This window comes from Prionailurus bengalensis, chromosome B1, assembly GCF_016509475.1.
Source record: "Prionailurus bengalensis isolate Pbe53 chromosome B1, Fcat_Pben_1.1_paternal_pri, whole genome shotgun sequence".
In the NCBI taxonomy this organism is placed as follows: domain Eukaryota; kingdom Metazoa; phylum Chordata; class Mammalia; order Carnivora; family Felidae; genus Prionailurus; species Prionailurus bengalensis.
The window spans coordinates 15267071-15287509 of NC_057344.1; the positions used below are offsets into that span (position 1 = coordinate 15267071).

The 20439-nt window shown below is 42.9% G+C and overlaps 1 long non-coding RNA gene across 1 annotated transcript; it reads right to left on the minus strand.

The window, feature by feature from the left end:
* Positions 1-3061: 3061 nt before the first annotated feature.
* On the minus strand, positions 3062-9399 carry LOC122467530. Its single transcript, XR_006293003.1, has 2 exons — positions 8618-9399; positions 3062-3779 (listed from the first exon to the last, which is right to left on the minus strand). It is a non-coding gene; the product is annotated as an uncharacterized LOC122467530 (long non-coding RNA).
* Positions 9400-20439: the final 11040 nt, after the last annotated feature.

Here is a 20439-nt window from a genome sequence, read left to right on the forward strand (position 1 = left end):
GTAGTGTCTTACTGAATGTTGACAATACCCTGAGAGTTTGTGGACAAAAGAATTCTCATGCCCATGCTATAGAGGATGAAATTGAAATTCAGAGAGGTTAAGTGATTTTCCCAATGTCAAATGACAAAAATAAAACCGTGCAAGACTTTGATGTCCTTTATTCACGGGGAAACGACCCATGCATTGGGGGAGGACAGCGCTTCTCAAGCAGTAAAAAAGCACTCTTCCTGAGGGAGTTGGGGCAAGAGCAGATTTTTTAGAGCATGAGAAACGGCAACTCAGAGAATCAATGGCCAAGAGGGTGGGGACTTCCTTATAAAGCTCAAAGTTCCTATTTTCTAGGCTAAGGTAAGGCAGAGCGGAGTTGGGCGATTGTGACTGGCATATGCTAGGTTTCTGTGACAGTGACACATTTCCCTTAAGTGCTACACACTTAGGTTTCTATTTGTGTGGTGGGCCATGCCACTGGAGAAGCCTCGATTTTGCAGGTCCCGATATAAGAATTACCTTTATCATTGAAAAGGAAGAAAAATGGGGTGCCTGGGTGGCTCAGTCAGTTAAGCGTCCAACCGGCTCAGGTCATGATCTCAGGGTTTGTGAGTTGGAGCCCCTCGTCACGCTCTGTGCTGACAGCCGGAGCCTGCTTTGGATTCTGTGTCTCCCTCTCTTTCTGCCCCTCCCCTGCTCACACCCGGTCTCTGTCTCTCTCAAAAATAAATAAACATTAAAAAAATTTTTTTAAAGAAAAGGGGGTAAAAATAGGATTGCCTTTATCACCAAGAACACAGAGGTAGTAAGTGGCTGAGTCCAGATTCAGACCCAGGTCTTTGCTTCCAAAGACAGGCTGTCTATCAGTTCTCTGAATAACAGACTTGAAGTTTTCTAGCACGGTTGTACAACAGGTCACCCGAGAAACTATAGGACCTTGCTTGGCATCACTTTGAAGTTTCTATTCCACCAAAGCATCTCAGGAATCCTTGAGAGTAGCAAAAAAAAAAAAAAAGGGTTTGTGTATGTATTCAGAGGTTGCTTATTTTTTACACATAGCCCTTTCTTACCCAACATTGTTCACCTGCCAAAGTCCCCCAAGTCTACCATCCGCTATATGAAGTAATACATAATTTCATCGAACCAAAAGTCACTTCTTTTGAGCCCTAAGAATTTGCCCATCATTTCCCATTTGGAACATACAGGAGCTATATTAGCTCTGTCTGAAGATCTCCTGTAGCTCAGTCCTCATGGGTTCTGTCGAGACTATAGTCATTAACAACTTACGGTCTCGTTTCACTGAGATCTCTGTTAAGTGTTTTGTCACAAAAAGCCCACAGGTAAACCTGTATCCCTAGCCTTTGGAAACCAAACTTTAAAAAATATATTGATGTCACTTCTTTGTGTGGTCAACCTGTTAGCCAGACGAGTCCTCTTGTAGGTGGGGGTGTGGTTCTCCTAAAGGGTGTAACATTCCAACTGTTAATCATCCTGGCAAAAAATAAATTCTGGGACAGGAAATAAGGACCTGGGATTGAGATGAAGGGATACAACTTCCTCCTCTCTGAAGCCATGGCTCGGTTTGGGCTGAGTTTGAGGATGGAGGTGCCCCAGGGATTTCTGGCAGTAGGGATGAGCTGCCCCTGGCCACAAGGCATGAAGACAGCAGGACAGTGGTCTGGTAAGAAACCCCAGCGCAGATATTAGTTATACAATATTTGTAAATTCATTCCAGGGAAATCTGTATCAGTATGTATATCATTGTCTCTCTCTCTCTCTCTCTCTCTCTCTCTCTCTCTCTCTCTCTCTTCTTTCCAGCTCTGGGGCAGGGGATAGATATATCTATATCTATATCTATATCTATATCTATATCTATATCTATCTATATATCTCCCCGGGGATATATATACATATATGTGTGTGTGTGTGTGTGTATACATATATATTTCATCAACCACATATGTATGTTCCTTCCTTTATCTTTGAAACTTGAGTGAAAACTTGTTAAATGCTATAAGGTTGTCTCAGTGATGCCATGAGGAATTAATGAAAATCCAGGCACATGCAGTTGGTAGGCAGAGTACAGAACAGAGTGGCATCCCCTCCCTCAAGCTGGTAGCCGGAGCAGTCTCCGGAAAAGACCAGGTGCACCCAGTAGATATGCCACCCTCGGAAGGGTCAATTGCCACGTGACCAGAAGGTCAAGATGGAAGACCCTGAGAGACCTACCCTTGAATTCAGGTCAGACAAAACCTCGGGAAACAGCCCCCGAGAGACCTACCCTGGAGTTCAAGTCAGACAAAACCTCGGGAAATGGCCATGAATGTCCAGCAAACAACTGTGAAGACAGCCAGTGTCTTGTAATAATACAGCCAGGGGCCATGTCATCAGGATCGTCCCTTGGCTAGGTTGTGTCCTGCCAAGGACAACCAGCCAAGGGGGTGAGTTGGGGTTGAAACCCAAGCTGTCGTTCACTTACCGAGCCATGCACACTTGCATGGGGCTGCGTCCACCTGGAGGAAGTCGATGCCTGTTTCCAATGTTCAGGAGTGTTGCAGGCACTAGGGCAGCCCAAATGCCACTGTAGTTTGACTTATACATTAAGAAGTATAGCTCTGGAGTGTTGTTAACAGAATGGAGTTCAAGTTGGGGTGAAGAGGACTCAGGCCCACTCGAAGTTACTGTTGAAACAGGTTTGAGTAAAGAATCGTCATGGGGGCTTGGGCAGTTGGCCATAGTGGTTGGCATGTCTCCTGTCACAGAAGTGGGAGGAGACATGTATATAGTGCCTTCAGCCAGTATCTGCAGTGCAGGGTGCCTTGGGCGGGCATTCATATCTACATGTCACTGGATCCAGGACTGCTGACCACAGTGAGCATGGGCAGACAGAGGAAGAAGACCTGTGTTGCACTGTGGCAGCCAAGAGGTCTTCATAACCTTATGGAAGACCCTAGAAACTCCTAGACTTCTGTGGGTGGGAGTCAGAGCAATGCAAATCTGTGACTTCTAGTAGGATCTCTATCCCAACTCCTACCACCGTCAGTAGCACAGGCTAGGAATTATGGCTTACATCTAGGGGTCTGTTGGAAGGTTTTATTTATATGCTTGTCTCCCATGAAAACTAGAAGTTCCTTGGGTCAAGGATCATGTTACATTCATACCTGTATCCCCCAAGAATCCCTAGTGCCCGATATATAGTAGATGCTCCATCTATGTATGCTGAGAGGACAAAGGACAGAAAGCTACAGGGTGTGGTCACCGCAGAACTGCGCATGTCGTGTTCCCACCGACTGATTCCTGGCTGCACGCCCGTTTGTGCCGCCCAGTCTGATGCTACCGCAGGGCTCAGGTGCTCAGAAAAGGCTAAGATGTGGGAGATCGGCTGTACCACTCTTGACAACCACACTTGAGCACATTCTTGACTCACCAGCTGCCTGAGCTAGCCAGTTCTCTGGCTAGTGAGCTGGGTATGCACAGTCTGCTGAGCTGGGCAAGATGACCAGCGAGAGGAGAGAGGGCACAGAAACCTGAATGTCACAGACTTCGCTGTTTCTTCTCTCTTTAAAGATAAGAATGGACTGGGTGCTCTCCTCTCCCAACTCCAAGACCAACGTGCCAAAAGAGAAGAAATCGTTGGGGGATGTGGTTGGTAGGCTTGGCCACAAACTCCTAGGTTCAGCTACAAGTTCCAGGAGACCCAGGCATGAGGTTCATGTTTCCATTAAATGTCTTCTCCCCGTTCAGTCAGGAACTGTGAACAAACTTCTCTTTCCGACCTTTGTTCTTGGTGCCTGGATAAGTGGAGAGTTAACATTTAAGTGAGCTGATATAAATGGCTATTAATTTACTTTAGCTGAATTCAACAGGGGTTTATAAGCAGGAGCTATGCACACAACTCAATGCATCAGGGGACTTTTTAAAAAGTCTAGGATATCAGAGCCTTCCACTAACTATCCCATTACAAAAGCAGAGCAGAGCAACTTTGGGGAAAATATAGAAAAAAGCTAGGCAGGATGTGATCAAGAGTCCCCATGAGTGGCCCAGTCATCGGGAGGTCTGAGAAAGATCACTGTGGGCAGGAAAAGCTCCCTGTGGGCGTGAGCCAGATGGGCAAAGCTGGGTGAGTTCAGGGAGAAGAAGGGAAGGGGGGAAGGCATCTCAAGCAGGTAGAATGGCATGAGCAAAGGCTTGGAGGTGGAATAACTGATACCTCAAAAATATTTCTCTTGGGTATAGGGACCGAAGGGAAGTAAGACTGAATGAGTTGGTTGCAAACAGATTAATGCTCCACAAAAGAGTGTGTACTTGACCATATACTCAGGCCAGCATTTGCTAAAATGTTCTCACTGGAATCCTAGCCTTGCAATCTTGACCATGAGATAAGAGTTCCGGTCAAGTCAAAATTATAGTCCCAGCAATCTTCCCATTAGGCAGTTCACACTGTGCATTAATATAGTAAGACTGAGTGCAGTCCTGCAGTAAAGAAAGAAATCTGTTCCACTTGGTTGAAAACCCTGTTAAACATGAAAAGATGTTCAACATCATTAGTAAATAGGGAAGTGAAAATTTAAAACATACACCCTATTAGAATGACTTTTTAAAAAAACTGGCAATACTAAGTACTAGTGAGAATGCAGAGCAGATGAGACTTTGGTAATCCTGCTGGTCAGGGTGCAAAATGGTACCACAGCTTTGGGAAACAGTTGGGCAATTTTTAAAAATAAAGTCAAATACATACTGTCTTAGCTTGGGCTACCATAAGAAACTTCCATAGGCCAGGTGACTTAAACAACAGAAATGTATTTTCTCACAGTTCTGGAGGCACGGTCGGTTTGTGGTGAAAGCTTTCTTCCTGGCTTGTGGATGGCCACCCTCTCTTTGTCCTCACGTTCAGGCCATATGTACGCTTACCATACAGCCAGAAATCTCGCTCCGAGGTATCGATCCAAGTGGGAAAAAAAAAACTTACATTCACAGCAAACTAGGACACAAATGCTCAAAGCATTTCATTCATCATCACCCACAACAGGAAACAGGGCAAATGTCCTCGGAAGGGGACCAGAATATGCCACCCCAAAATATGCCGCTTTGGGGTAAAGATAATTTGGAGCTACAGCCAATTGAGAATCAAAGGATGAAGAAACAGGCCTTCTCAGAGCCTCCCCTATCCGATAAAGAATGGAAACTTCTGAGAAATGAGGGCTGCCGTAAATGCCCTCTCCTGGGGGAGTTTTATGGCCACAAAGCAGATGGAAAGTCGGCACCAAGATGGACATACACAAACAGCCTTCACTAAATAAACCTTATCTTCCATTAGTTTCCCCATATATTTACCTTCCCACAATTTACCACCCCTAGAAGCTCAAACCCTTGCCATTTGTCTTGTTATAGCTCTGCAAATTTATTGCCCTTTTGCTAAAATGGTGGATAAGCTTTAAGGTCTAGCTGCCTCTTTAGGGTTTTAATTTCATTTTTTTTCTAACGCTTATTTATTTTTGAGTGAGTGAGAGAGAGAGAGAGAGAGAGAGAAACAGACTGCGAGTGGGGGAGGGGCAAAGAGAGAGAGACTACAGAATCTGAAGAAGGCTCCAGACTCTGAGCTGTCAGCCTGATGCGGGGCTCGAACCCACGAACCAGGAGATCATGACCTGCGCAGAAGTAGACATTTGACCAACTGAGCCACCCAGGCTCCTGTGGGGTTTTGATTTCTGTGAAGCCCTTCTTATGCACATATGAAATAAACCTTTTTTTTCTCCTGTTAATTCGTCTTTTGTCAGTTCAGTTTGCAGGGCTCCAGCCACTGAACCTCAGAGGGTAGAGGAAAAAGTGTGTTTCCTCCCCTCCACAGTTAATGAATGAATGGGTGAACAAACGGATACATTCATACAAGGGAATACTGCTCCACAGCAAAAAAGAATAAACTACTGACACATGCAGCCATATGGTTGAATGTCAAGTACATTGTATGAAGGGAAAGAAGCCAGGCTCAAAAGGCTACATATTGTATAATACCATTCATGTGACATCCTGGAATGGGCAAAACTTGTAAGAGTAGAAAGCTGCCAAGTGGCCACCAAAGTCTGGGAGTAGGGGAAAGGTTTACTAGAAACGGACAAGGGGGAAGTTTTTGGAGTGAAGGAAATATTTTACATCACAGTAGGGGCAATGACTATACAACTGTGCGTTCGTCAAGACTCATAGAGTTGAATGCACCTAAAAGGTTAATTTTACTGCATATAAGTTATGTCACAATCATTTCTTTTAAATGAGGATAAAGGAAAAGATGACACAGAACAAATGCTGAACAAGGGGGGAAATGCCTATTCACATCCCTTGGAACTATGTTTACATGGAACACAATTTGTAATTGGGGTTTGAACTCATAGATGAAGCATTCCGACAGTCACACCAGGATCCCTCATTCATCCCACAAATATTTAGTGAGTTTCTACCCTATGCATTATTCTAGATTCTGGCGCATTTAAGAGCACGAGCAAATTAAAAATAAGAGGCTTAATTCTCCCTGTTGAAAAATAAGGGGAGACACACTTTCCCCTTCTCCCTGTTCTTTCAGTTTCTTTCTCTGTTCCTTGCACTGCTGTGGGAGAAAATGCAGAGAAGGACATTAGGGAATATAGGGAGTAGGACTTTGTCATTGTTAGTGTGGTGGTCAAAGAAAACCTCAGTGAGAAATTGAAGTATAAGCAAAAACTTATAGCAGATGAGGAAGAAAGCCATGAGGCTATCTAGGGGAAGAATGGCCTGGTCAAAGAGAACAAGTAGATGCAAAAGCCCTGAGGAAGGTTGTGCACATGATCTCTAAATGCTCAAATTTCACTGCCTCCCTTCTTTTGAGAGTTGCTTTCTGCCCATCTGACCCACTTGCCACGCTCACAAAACCCAGAGCCACCCTTTCTCCACCCGCTCCAAATAGGCGGAAGGAACCCAGCCCTTGCTTATGTCTATCTGCACTTGACTCTTTTATGGTGATTTGATCTCTTCAGTATCTTCTCTAAAGAGAGCCAATAATCCCACCTGTTTGAAGTCATCCCCATCCCTTTATCCCATATCAAGCAACACGAGATGCTATTTCCCCAATTCTGAGATGCTACTGATTGTAAGATGCTCTATCACTTGAATAGAAGCCCTTCAGTGGGAGAAAGAAAGGAAAGAAGGAAGTAAATAAAGAAGTTAGAAAGAAAGAGAGGAGGGAAAAAGACAGGGAGAGCTTGGGGAGCTAAATTAACTGTATATACTCTTAAATTACTTTAGCGTTCACACATCTGTGCAATTATATGCTGCTATCATTTCCTATATACCAGCAATGAACAGGGGAATTTGAAAGTAAAAACATAACACTGGGGCTCCTGGGTGGCACAGCTGATTGAGCATCTGGCTCTTGATTTCGACTCAGGTCATGATCTCTGGGTCATGGGATCAAGTTCTGTACCAGGTTCCACACTGAGTGTGGAGCCTGCTGGAAATCCTCTCTCTCTCAAATAAAAAAACAAAGCCAAAACATAACACTATTTATATTAGCACCCTCCAAAATGAAATAAAAATCTAACAAAATATGTATAAGATCTATATGAGGAAAACTATAAAACTCTGATAAGAGTATTCGAGAAGAATTCAATAAAGAATAAATGGGGAGATGTCTTATGTTCACGGATGGAAAGACTCAGTATTTTCAAGATGTCAGTTCTTCCTAACTTGATCTATAAGTTCAATGCAATCCCACTAAAATCCCAGCATGTTATTTTGTGGATACCAATAACCTGATTCTAAAGTTTACGTGGAGAGGCGACACAGACTATCCAGAATAGTCAACACAGTATTGAAGGAGAAAAACAAAGCTGGAAGATTGACACTATCAAATTTCAAGTCTTCCCACAAAGCTGAGGTAATGAAGAGGGTGTGGTATTGGCAAAAGAACAAACAGACCAATGAAACAGAACAGAGAACCCAGAAACAGACTCCCATCAGTATTGTCAACTGATCTTTGACAAGGAGCAAAGTGATACAATGGAGAAAAGACATGGTCTTCTCAACCAATGGTGCTGGAACAATGGATGTCCATGTACAAAAAAACGATTCTAGACACAGACTCTACACCATTCACAATTACCAAAGCTTAACTCTGGCTTCTTTCATAATCAGAGATTAAATATTCTTCCAAATCATTTTGTACCCCCAGTTATTTCATGGCCTGGTGGGGACCGGCTGCTTTTCAGCCACGCTTAAGAGTTTGGCCTCATTAGCACACTTAAGATTGACAATATAATTTGAAGGCATCATGGAGAATCCTAGGGGTTTACTGGCGTTTCCTCTTTGGTTAAGCTTATAGTTTCGTTTTTCCTTTTTTTTAAGGATAAACATTAAACAGCTTCTAGTGAAAGTCACTAGAAATTTTCTACAGATTTTGAATTCTGAATAACAGGCTTTTTTTTTTTTTTTAATGATGCATGAAATGGTCACAACAATTCCCCCCAGCTTTGAAAACTTTTTAACTCGCTCTGCGTGATGGGGCAATTTCTTTTTTTTTTATTTTTTTTTTATTTATTTTGACATGTAAGAAAAATAGAGTGAGTCTTAAATTAGAGGCAATACGGCAGTTTTCAAAACTCACAAGGCCTTGAGAATTCTATTGAGCCCACAGAGCTGATACCGTATCCACCAGCTAAAAAGTTGTGCCTTCCTCCACACTTTGTGTAATCCCAACTCCTGCTCCAGCTCCAACCTTGGAGATAACAGAATTCAAAGCACAGTTTGGAGGGAAAACCAATCTGAAAAGGAAAAAGAAGACAATAGTTAACGTTTATTTTAAACTTCCTGCCTGAAATACCATGAGACTAATTTCTTTCAGATTGGACTTTGTTTCCTGAGCGCTCACAGGCAAATGTGTATTTTCGCGGCCGTGCTAAAATACGAAGGCTCCCTTTTGTACGGCCTTGAACCTCCCTTGAATTAGCTGTTGTTGAAACACCAACTCACATCTGATACAGGAATTAGGACTTAATCCTATAAAAAGTATTTTTTTGCAGTTTTGTGTGCAACATGCATGGTTGTTTTTGTTTGGGGTGTCTTTTGTTTCTTTTTGAATAAAATTATAAAGCAAAAACCTTTTCCTCATGGTTACTAGCTCTCATACAGCAAGGCCCCTCCCTTCATGTTTTAGCAGGAAGAGCTTTGCCTTGCTGCCTCTGGAAAAAATCTGGAAATATGTGACATGAACGTACATGGGAGGGCAAAGCCAAACCAGGCCAAGATGCAGTGTCTGGAAGAAGGAGTCACCTTGCAGGGGCTCAGTGCCTCTCTCACTGAGAGCCAGCCCCAGGGTGAGAATACAGCCTCTTGCTGGTGCCCGCAGCCCCGTAGACCGACATAAGAAAAGCAAACAGGACCACACGCCTCTGCCATAGCAGCCCTTGGTTGCTGGACAGGGAAGAGTAACATCTCTACTGGAGCAGCTAGAAACCCTTTCCTCTCATTTCTGGCCGGGAAATCTTCCACATTCAATGCAAGATATCTCTTACTTTTTCGGGTTGAATTATTTTCTGAGAAAGGGCCTCATTTTGCATCACCCACTGTCTCTGCATGCTGCATTTGGAGGTCCTGGACTTTCCTGGCCACTATCAAGGCACAGGCTGAGCAGTCCTGCTGGAACCAAATGATGGGGGCACCATTACTGAAAATACAAAAGTTCATGTAGAAAAACCGACATTTGGGGGTACCTGGGTGGTTCAGTCCGGTAAGCCTCCAACTTCAGCTCAGGTCATGATCTCGTGGTCCCGTCAATGAGTTCAAGCCCCACGTCGGGCTCTGTGCCGACAGCTCAGAGCCTGGAGCTGCTTCAGATTCTGTGCCTCCCTCTGTCTCTGCTCCACCCCTGCTGGCACTCCATCTCTCTCTGTCTCTCAAAAATGAATAAACGTTAAAAATTTTTTAAAGAGAAAAAGAAAAACAGACATTTGATCTAAATACAACGTCAGCACTGCTTCACCGTGATACATAAATACATTTTTGGTATCCACTTATGTTAAATAGCCAACTTCAAGTATGATCTTTTTAAAAAAATTTTTCTAATGTTTATTTACTTTTCAGGGAGGGAAAGAGAGAGTACAAGCAGAGAAGGGGCGGGGGGTGGGGGGGTGGGATACAGAATCTGAAGCAGGATCCAGGCTCCCAAGCTGTCAGCACAGAGCTTGACGCGGGGCTCAAACTCACAAACCGCGAGATCATCACCTGAGCTGATGATGTTGGACGCTTAACCGACTGAGCCACCCAGGCGCCCCTACAATCTTCTTAAAATAACCACTAACTTCTGAAATAGATGCTGACAGTCCTTTAGTAGATTTTGTCCACAGGTTTTCTTGTGGCCAGTCCCTGGCTGGATGGTGAATGTCACAAAAATTTACTGTGAATTACATGTTCATCATAACTTCCCCAAGAATAAAAAAGATAGTAATAATTTTTTTCACTAAGCACGTACTTTTTTTTTTTTTAATTTTTTTTTCAACGTTTATTTATTTTTGGGACAGAAAGAGACAGAGCATGAACGGGGGAGGGGCAGAGAGAGAGGGAGACACAGAATCGGAAGCAGGCTCCAGGCTCTGAGCCATCAGCCCAGAGCCTGACGCGGGGCTCGAACTCACGGACCGCGAGATCGTGACCTGGCTGAAGTCGGTCGCTTAACCAACTGCGCCACCCAGGCGCCCCAAGCACGTACTTTTTAAAAAAGTATATTGTTCCCCACATTGTTTATTTATCAAACAAACAAAAAAAAAGGAATTACTAAATATCAGAATGAATAGTTGTGGATTCAGTCAGACCATACAGCGAACGACAAAACCACTGCGGGAAAAGCATTCGGGGCATTTTGTATTTGTGCTACGGAAGCCACGCTCAGCTTTTGTTTTCTGCACGTATTTCACGTACGACCACCCTGTAGTTTCCCATGTTTGCCACTGACCTTGCTGAGTGGCAATGTGATGATGCCATCCATCTCACAGGCCACAGCACAGACCGCAGGGCACAGCTGACGGGCACACTGAGTGATCCGCCTGAGCACGAGCAACAGACACCCCTTCAGGAGATCTGGAGACTTAAAGGAGTCACCGATCCTGAGACACAGGTGTCTGAAAGCCTGGTGTATGTTAAGCTGCCCACGTGCTGACCTTCAAAAGGAGATATTAGTTATGCTGTGTCTGGAAAAGGTCAGGGATACGTGTTAAAGTGAGAACGGTTTTCACTGCACATGCATCACATGCAATAAAAGCAGAGGTCCACCAAACTTAACCCGGGTTCATGTAGTGTGACCATAAAGATGAATATATGATCAAGTTTTCAAAATGATCCATGTTCATTACATTTGAAAAGAAGATATAATCTCTATTATTAGGGCATAGTATTAAACATATGCGCACAAGTTCTACCTTATTATTTATTAAGTTGTTTAAAACATGTATATCTTTATTTCCTTTGTGTTAGACCTGTCATGCTGAGTTTGTGGTGCTGAAGTCTCTATTTTCTATCTTCTTCTATTCTCATCTGATGTAATTTCTGCTTTATGTTAGTGGTGGCTGTATTATTTGGTGCATAGATGTTCATCATTTCTCTTCATTGCAAATTGTGGTTTTCAGCCTTAAGTGTATTTTTTGTCTCATTTAAAGGTTTTTGGCCTGAATTTACTTTAACTGATATGAGTCACTACCCTGTCTTTCTACTGTTTTTATTTTTATGGTGTGTTTTTGGCCATTTCTTTATTTTGGGTCTTTCGAATCACTGTGTTTGAGGTGCGTCTATTAAATATAATATGGGATCTGCTTTTGCCTGGTGAGCTAATTTGAGAATTGGTTCATTTGTCCCTATAGCAAGAAAGGAGAAGACACCAGAAAAGTCCATTCCATTAACTGGTTTGTCTTACATGTTTAGTCTCAAGGTGATCACATTATGTTTTAATCATGCCTGTGTTATATTTACTGTCTTCCCTTCTTCATTGGGCATATTTTCTTTGCAATTTCTTTGTTCATTGCTTTTGGCATTTCAGAATGTTTGTATGTCTGTTCCAGGGGCTGTCTTTGTATTTGTTCCACTGACAGTGCCCTTAATCTCCCTTTTTTTCTTACTAAGGCTTTGCCATCTGGTATGTCCATTTGTATCCTTCTTCACTTATCTATACAACTGTCAATTTTACTGTCCTACCTTGCTGTTTCTCTCCCTCCCTCCCTCTCTCTCTTTCTCTCTCTCTCTCTTTTTTTTTTTTGGTTGTGTTAGTTTTACTTTTCCAGAGCATAAAATATAGAGATACTACTCTTCAATCCATATTCTCACCCTCGTTTTAGTCTTAGCTATGCAATTAAATATATTACAACATAAATAACATAATAATTAATTAATGCTAATAAAATAAAATAATATAATATAATAAGATTACATCATAAAATACATTTTCACTACTAGTGCTTTTGCTAAAGTTTACCAATTATCTCTTGGTTAGATAAAATTCATCCTCTAAAAGAGTCCTCTATGGCACACGTATACAGTATTCCCTGAGTTACTGCATATTGAAACCATTTCCTTTAACCTTAATATTTGAAGGTAAGCTTGGCTGGATAGAAAATCTTTGGCTCACAGTCTTTGTTCTTGAGCCTGTTAAAAGGCTGCCCTTTATTGACTGCCTTTATAAGTTGCTCATGAGAAGTCTGATGTCAGTTTAATATTCTTACCCTTATAAGTAATTTGACCTGCTAGCTGGGAGGCCCTGTAGTGGACTAAATAGTGACTCAAAACAGGTATGTCCTCAGCCAAATGCCTGGACCCTGTGAATGTTACCTTATTTGAAAAAAGGACTTTTCAAATGTAATCAAGAATTTTGACATTAGGTCATCTTGGATTACCCAGGTGGCCTCTAAATTTAATGACAAGTGTCCTTTTTTTTTTTAATGTTTATTTATTCTTGAGAGAGAGCACGAGCAGGGGAGGTGCAGAGGGAGGGGGACAGAGGATCAGAAGCGGGCTCCGCGCTGACAGCAGAGACCTTGATGCGAGACTCAAACTCACAAACTGTGAGATCATGGACCTCAGCCGAAGTCGGACACTTAACCGATTGAGCCACCCAGGTGCCCCAATGACAAGTGTTCTTAAAAGAGAAAAGGATGGGATGTAAATTTGAGAGAGGAAGTGAAAGAAATGCACAGGGATAAAGAGGAGAAGGCCGCATGAAGACAGACATTGAGATTGGTGTGATGTGGCCATAAGCCAAGAAACACCTGGAGTCACCAGAGGCTGAGAAAAGCCTAGAGGATTCTCTCATAGACCCTTCAAAGGGAACATACTGATACCTTGATTTTGGACTTCCAGACTCCAGAACTGTAGAAAAATAAATTTATGTTTCTTTAAGCCACCAGTTTGAGGTAAGCTATCATCAATACAGGTGCTGAGGATTGTGGGTATGTGTGTGTGTCTATAAAATCTCATGGTTCAGGGGCAGCTGGGTGGCTGAGTTGGTTAAGCGTCTGACTTCAGCTCAGATCACGATCTCATAGTTCGTGACTTCGAGCCCCACATCGAGCCCCTGTCAGCTGTGCTGACAGCTCAGAGCCTGAAGCCTGCTTCAGATTCTGTGTCTCCCTCTCTCTCTGCCACTCCCCCACTCATGCTTTGTCTCTCTCTGCCTTTCAAAAATAAATAAAGGCAATAAAAAAAAATTTTTTTTAATCTCATGGTTTACCCAAAAATGCCTCAAGTTCTTTCTGGAAAATTTTCCTAGATATGTAGTGAGCCTTTTAAAATATTGATTTACATTTTTTCTTACTTCTGCGGTTTTCTTGGATTATAGTTATGTTTCATTGCTTTGTTTTCCTTCTTCAGGAACTGCTATTCTATATGTTGCACTTTATTTGCCTATCTTCCATTTCGATCACATTGTCTTCCACCTCGGTTACACCTTTCTTTATTTTATTTTCATCTTCCTGATCATTTAACTGCCCTTGTTTGATGTTTAAATCATGCAACATCCAAATCTATTGTCTTTTTCTTTTTTTAATTTTTTAAATGTTTATTTCTTTTTGAGAGAGAGAGAGAAACAGAGTGCAACAGGGGAGGGGCAGAGAGACAGGGAGACACAGAGTCCCAAGCAGGCTCGGGGCTCTGAGCTGTCAGCACAGAGCCCGACACGGGGTTCAAACCCATGAACTATGAGATCATGACCTGAGCCAAAGTTGGATGCTTAACCAACTGAGCCACGCAGGCACCCCTCTGGGTTCTTCTAATAGCATCTCTTTATAGATTTAGGTTGATTTTTTTTTCTTTTGCTGAGCCATTTTTAACAGAGTTCCTAATTCAAGAACACTGTCAGCTGTCCGTGCCGCAAGGTAAAATGTCTCTGGGGGACAGTGATGGGGAGCAGAACCCTCAGGTCTTATTTATGTGTCATTTCTGCAAGATCCTAAGTTTTCTTCTTAGTTCCTTCTTTTCCGTTTATTGCCAGGTCTGTAAGGTGCACCACCCTTTTTTGGTTTACCTGATTCTCCCACAAAGTAATGCTTTCCTGTAGCGGCTATTTCTGGTTCTGTTCACTTTCAAGCACCTTCTCCCTCACTGTGTGGTAGACATTTCACTTAGTTTTAAAACTTGCTCTTTCTGTGAGTGTTTTTGTCTACACTACGGCTAAGTGCTCCCTGTCTCTTTACTCTTTTTCCTGGAGATTTTAAGTCTCTCTCCCATGCTCTTACCCAGCTTAGAGTGACAAGTGATAGGAGCTCTCTTGGGATACAGCCTTCATTTCTCTCCTTGTTGGTAATTTGAAGTTTGGGGTATTCTGTCTCTTCTCATGCTGACGTCATGGGCTACGGGTGGTATTCTTGTGCTCCTGTTGAATTTAAAGTCTGTATGAAGAGACTCGATTTCAGGTGCTTGCACTTATCCTCCAAATATGGAAACTTGCTTAGATTACTGTTTCTTAACCCTTTTGAACCCATTTTCTCTTTTCATCATCCCAAAAATCTCATACATTATTGAAATGTTTATAAAATTCAAAACAGATGAAATCCCATAACTAGAAACAAGTCAAAGCAGTGAGACAAAGCACTGTTTTCTTTCTAGACACACACTTTCCCCTCCCCAGAGTCTGGTGTGTGAACATTTCCTTATCCTCTCCTTCAAATCACTGAACTGAGCAATTTCCAGAGCCATTGTTTTAGTCCATTCAGGCTGCTAAACCAAGAATACCATAGACTGGGTGGCTTATAAACAACAGAAATTTATTTCTCACAGTTCCGGAGGTGGGAAGTCTGAGATAAAGGCATGGAATGGCTGTTTTTTGCTGTGTCCTCACATAATGGAGGGGAGGAGGGAGCTTTCCAGAGCCTCTCTTCTAAGGGCATGAATCTCATTCATGAGGGCTCTACCCGGTGACCTAATCACTTCCCAAGGCCCCATTTCCCAATACCGAGGAAAGAGTCTTCAACATACAAATTCTGGACAGACACAAACATTCCATCTGTAGCAGCCATATTACTGGATCAAGATGTTTGGCCATGTTGTTTTCATGCAGGAACATTTGGATACTTCTAGACTTATGTCTTTTTTAATACCTTTGATTTCTCTTTCTTCACTTTTTATTGTTTTGTCCATTTTAAGTGGTGTGATACGACTCATACCCAATATCTGTCAATATCATTGATATAATGAATAATACGAGAGAATGAACAATGAATGAGATGGTGGTCCCTTCTTCCTCCCTTCTTCCACCGTTTTTTAGTTACACTCTTCCTGCTTGGCCAGAACACATGTTTACATTCTATTATTTGATCACATTCCCAACTTTGCTTTGGTGTTAGCGATACAAGTATATACATTAAATTTTCATCAGTGCTTTTGTTGAAGTTTTCCCCACCTATCCCTTGCTGGAAGCAGCTCATCCTTCAAAAGGATTCTCTAGAAGGCACATGTATGTGATATTGATTCCCTGTAGGGTCTTCAATGTGAGTGAAGGAACACTCATGAGAGAAGCCTTGTTTCTGGAGGAGAATCAGACACACGGAGAAGCAGCGGTATTCCTTACAGATCTGACGGTGAGGAAAAAGGAGACAGGAGGGGAAATCTCGACAGTCTTGAAGAAATGAAGAAGAAATACACTTTTACATCATAATGGTCACACTACGATGAAAAAAACTTTTTTAAAATGTTAATTCAGTTTTTGAAAGAGAGAGAGAGAGAGAGCAAGCAGGGAAGGGGCAGAGAGAGGGGGATAGAGGATCCGCAGCAGGTTCTGCGCTGACAGGAGACAGCCCAACGTGGGGCTCGAACTCACAAACCTGAGATCATGACCTGAGCCGGAGTTGGATGCTCAACCAACTGAGCCACCCAGGCGCCCCCCGTCCCCAATTTTTTATTATTCATTTGTAATTTGAATGTCCCAATGTTTACCATCCTGCATCCATGTGACACCATAGGACACATAGACTGTGTCCTGAACTTGAAACCCCAACCTATGCAACCTAAGGATTTCAGTAGCAGAACCTTTTCCATTACTACCACCCAGTTTTGAGGTCCCCTCCAGCTCTCGTGTCTTGGGTTCTCTGCTTCATGCACCCACCCACCAAGTACACCTCGTCCATCCCTAGGCTTGGAGTGGCTGCTTCCCTGGGCCGCCTGCCAGCCCCACTACCTAGCCACTTGTAGCCAAGTTCTCATCCCTTGGCTAAGGCCACCCTATGTCCCAATGATGGGGCCCTACTCCAGAATGTCTGAGAGCTCCTCCTGGCCACCTGCCTCTGCCCTTTCCAGGGTCATTCTGGTCATTCTACTGGATCTGCCACTCGGGCTCAGGCCACGACTCATCAAACCACCAACCAGGGAGATAAGGAGGGGGAGGGGCCCTCAGGTGGCAGTTCTCCACACCCTCCGCCATTCTCTCCTCGGGGTACACATGCTTCTCAAGGGTGGCCAAGTGTCCTTATGGGCTCAAGCAACAGTCTTGACGCTATGAGAACAGCTTATGTTCACCTACCACCTTCAGAGTCTTATGGACTCCAGCTGGTCACATCCCAGGATCTAGTCTCTATCTTCTAGCTCTTCTTCCAGAGCCTTCTCAGCCCCGATGTTAATCGATGTAGGCAAACAGAGGCCCTAGGAGGGAGTACTCCTGCCCTCACACCTGGTGCATGTTTGGGCTCTGACAAACCATTTGCCATATAAGTTCCCTCATCCCATCCATGAGCCCAAAAAGCACAAAAGCTTAATTTTTTGATAGCCTGTTTTATAAGTATGTTGAAATACACCTAATTTCGAAATTGCTGAGCCAAATGTCATGCATCACATGAATCTTGTGGGAAATGTGGTGCAAACTGGTCCATGATAGATGGGTATTATGTTGCTGACCCAGAGAATCACCTCAATAATCAAAAGTTTATTTAATTCCCCTTGGAGGTTTTATAAGGCATTTAAAATTTTTGTTTGGGGGGCGCCTGGGTGGCTCAGTTGGTTAAGCATCCGACTTCAGCTCAGTTCATGATCTCATGGTTTGTGAGTTTGAGCCCCGCGCTGGGCTCTGTGCTGACAGCTACGAGCCTGAAGCCTGCTTCAGATTCTGTGTCTCCCTCTCTCTCTGGCCTCCCCTGTTTGCATTCTGTCTCTCTCTGAAAATATAAATAAACATTAAAAAAATTTTTTTATTTGATTCTGTGTTGTAAAAACTAAAAGTAACTACCAGTAGGTTCTGACCTTTTCAACTTCTACAAAAGGAATGTTTTCTTAGCTCCTTCTAAGCCACTCAATAATAGAATTAGCCTGTCCCAGTAAAGGACGGCCCAGGATCTTAAAAAAAAAAAAAAATCCGGCTCATTTTAGCTACATAGAAATTGGGATCTTCTGTGGTGAATCCTTGAATTAATCTAAGTCTGGGAGAAGATGGGTAATTTGGAATCAGCACTCCAAAATATGTTTGTTAACAATTTTACATACAAGCTGTATGGTTGATAAAATTGAATGCCTACAATATGCCCTATATTTTAATAGTATTATCTTATTTAATGTTTACAACATGCTTCCAAGTAAGGTGCTAATACTCCTTTTTATATATAAAGAGGCCATTTCTCACAGGTATTAAGAGACTGCTCAAAGTCATCAGCAAGTGAGAACTGAATCTAGGTTTATCTGATTTCAAAACCTAATTTCTTCCCACTACACAATGTTGCCTTCCCATATACGCTGGCTGTACAGGATGAAGTTTGATTCTCTGGACAGTCTTACCTTGGATTTTCTACTTCCTTTGGTCTTCTTGGCAAAGAGTGGTTTCCTGGAGATGTATGGATGTCCTGAATAGGCTCATTCCCAATTCCTTCTCGTGTGTCTTTTTCTAACACAGAGGTTGGAAATCTAGAACCATGTTTCCTAGTCTTTCTTGCAGCTGGATTTCTAATTGTGAATTAGGGTCGACTAATTATACGCATTTGCGTGAGGCTGGTAGTCAGAATTGAAGCAAAATCCACCTTGCCGTTGATTTCGCTGGAACCATTGGCAAACACGATTGTGGAGACACTGGGGCTTTTGGTCACTAATTTAATGGGTGCTAAGAGATAGAAGGGGGGTGACAGGCACTTCTTACTTCTCACATTTCAGGGACAGCAGTGTGTTCTCAATCATTCCTTACAGCGGCAGCCTCCTGATTTCCGAGCTTCACAGCAGTGGCAGCTATGGAACCAAGTCAGCTCCTCCAGCTTTCCAAACAATGCAGTAAACACCTGCTTCTCTCTGTTCATTGCCTTTCTGCCTAAAATAGCTAGAGTGGTTTCTGTTTCCTGCAACTGAACCCTGCTGATACACACTGTTTTCCTTATTTCCCACTAACTGCTGGTCTTTGCAACTGCCAACACTTCAACTGATCCTTTAAGCTCTAAAATGAAAGTCGGAATACCCCCGTTCACGCCCTATCTCTCTTACCCAGCTTTATTTTTCTCCATAGTATTTATTACTGTCACTCAAAGATGACTTATTGGTTGACTGTCCATCCCTGCTGGAACAAGGACTTAGTTTTGTTCGTATCTGTACAGTTTTCTAACACTTAGAACAGCCCTGGCAACTAGTGAGAACACAATGGAGAGTGTCCAATGAGTGAATCTTAACAGAACACTACTACTAAATTAATGTATTAGTAATAGACTCATCAACAATATACCCTCAATAACACCTCCTCATGAAGCTTCCACTTGGGTTTAGAAAATCCTCAAAGAACACAAAATGGTATCTGGTTCTCTGGATCTTGGCATTAAATTTAGGGTGACTAACTCCTCCCAGCTTGCCTGAGACTTTCTCAGTTTCACCACTAAAGCCCCCCCACCCCACCCCACCCCCGGCCCAGTCCCCTGATCCCAGGACTCCTTCAGTCCTGGGCAAACCAAGATGATTGGTGACCCTAATTAAATTCATGAGATGCTACAGAAAGGCATTTGGAATCACATTACTTTAAATCAACCTTGCACATAAAAGTTTGCAAACATCAATCTATTCAACCAGCCTGTGTCTTCATTCCCAGATCACAGCCGTGTTGCTGTGACCCCTGAAGCCATGGGGTGAAATTTGAGCAAAGGCTTGGAGTTGTAATTTGCACTTTTACTAAGATTCCTGTTTGCCTCTACCCTGGATGTGTTGGAGCTCAGCCTATGAATATGAAATGAAATCTCTTCTGTATTCCATAGTTACATTAAGACTTACGATACGTGAACTTCCCAGAGAAAAAGGTACTGCAGGATTTATCGCATTAGATCCGAGTTTATAACCTCTTTGGGAGTCAGAACAGTGAACTCCACAGAGAATATTTATCAATGTTATTTCTAGGAGTGAATAAAGGCTTAGCCATCCCTAATCCAAAGGAACTCATCTCCTTTAGCTGCTAACATTTTCCTGAAACTTCAGACAGCGGGTTCAAGCATATAACTTGTTGATTCGAAATGTCAACACCTTTCAGCTGGTGCCTTGGGGAGAATTTGGAGAACATGAGCATCCTCAGATCTAGGCCCCAAGCTTTTGGCAGATGGAACATCTTGGGTATTCTCCTTCCCTGAGGATTCATGTGGATGGGTGTTGGGGTGTTTCAATTTTGAAACGTTCTCCTCAACCAAAACTGAAACTGAGAGATGCAATCGCTCTTGAATTTTTTGCACCTGCGAAAACAGTTGTGTTATTAAAATCAACTGTTGGTGCTGCGCAGGCCATGGCATGTGATGGTGGTGTTTCTCCAGCCACGCGTGTAAGGGGTTCACCGAGCGGTGCTTGCACAATCCCAGCACAACACATTCCCCGGAGCCAGCATTCTCCATTCCCATGTGTTTACAGAGCAGCTACAGAGCAAATGACCCAACTTCCAAAGAGCAGCTTGCTTAGAGGAACAGAAGTGCACATGCAGCTTTCCGTCTAATGAAATTGGTCAAAGGACTCCAGAAAATGTTT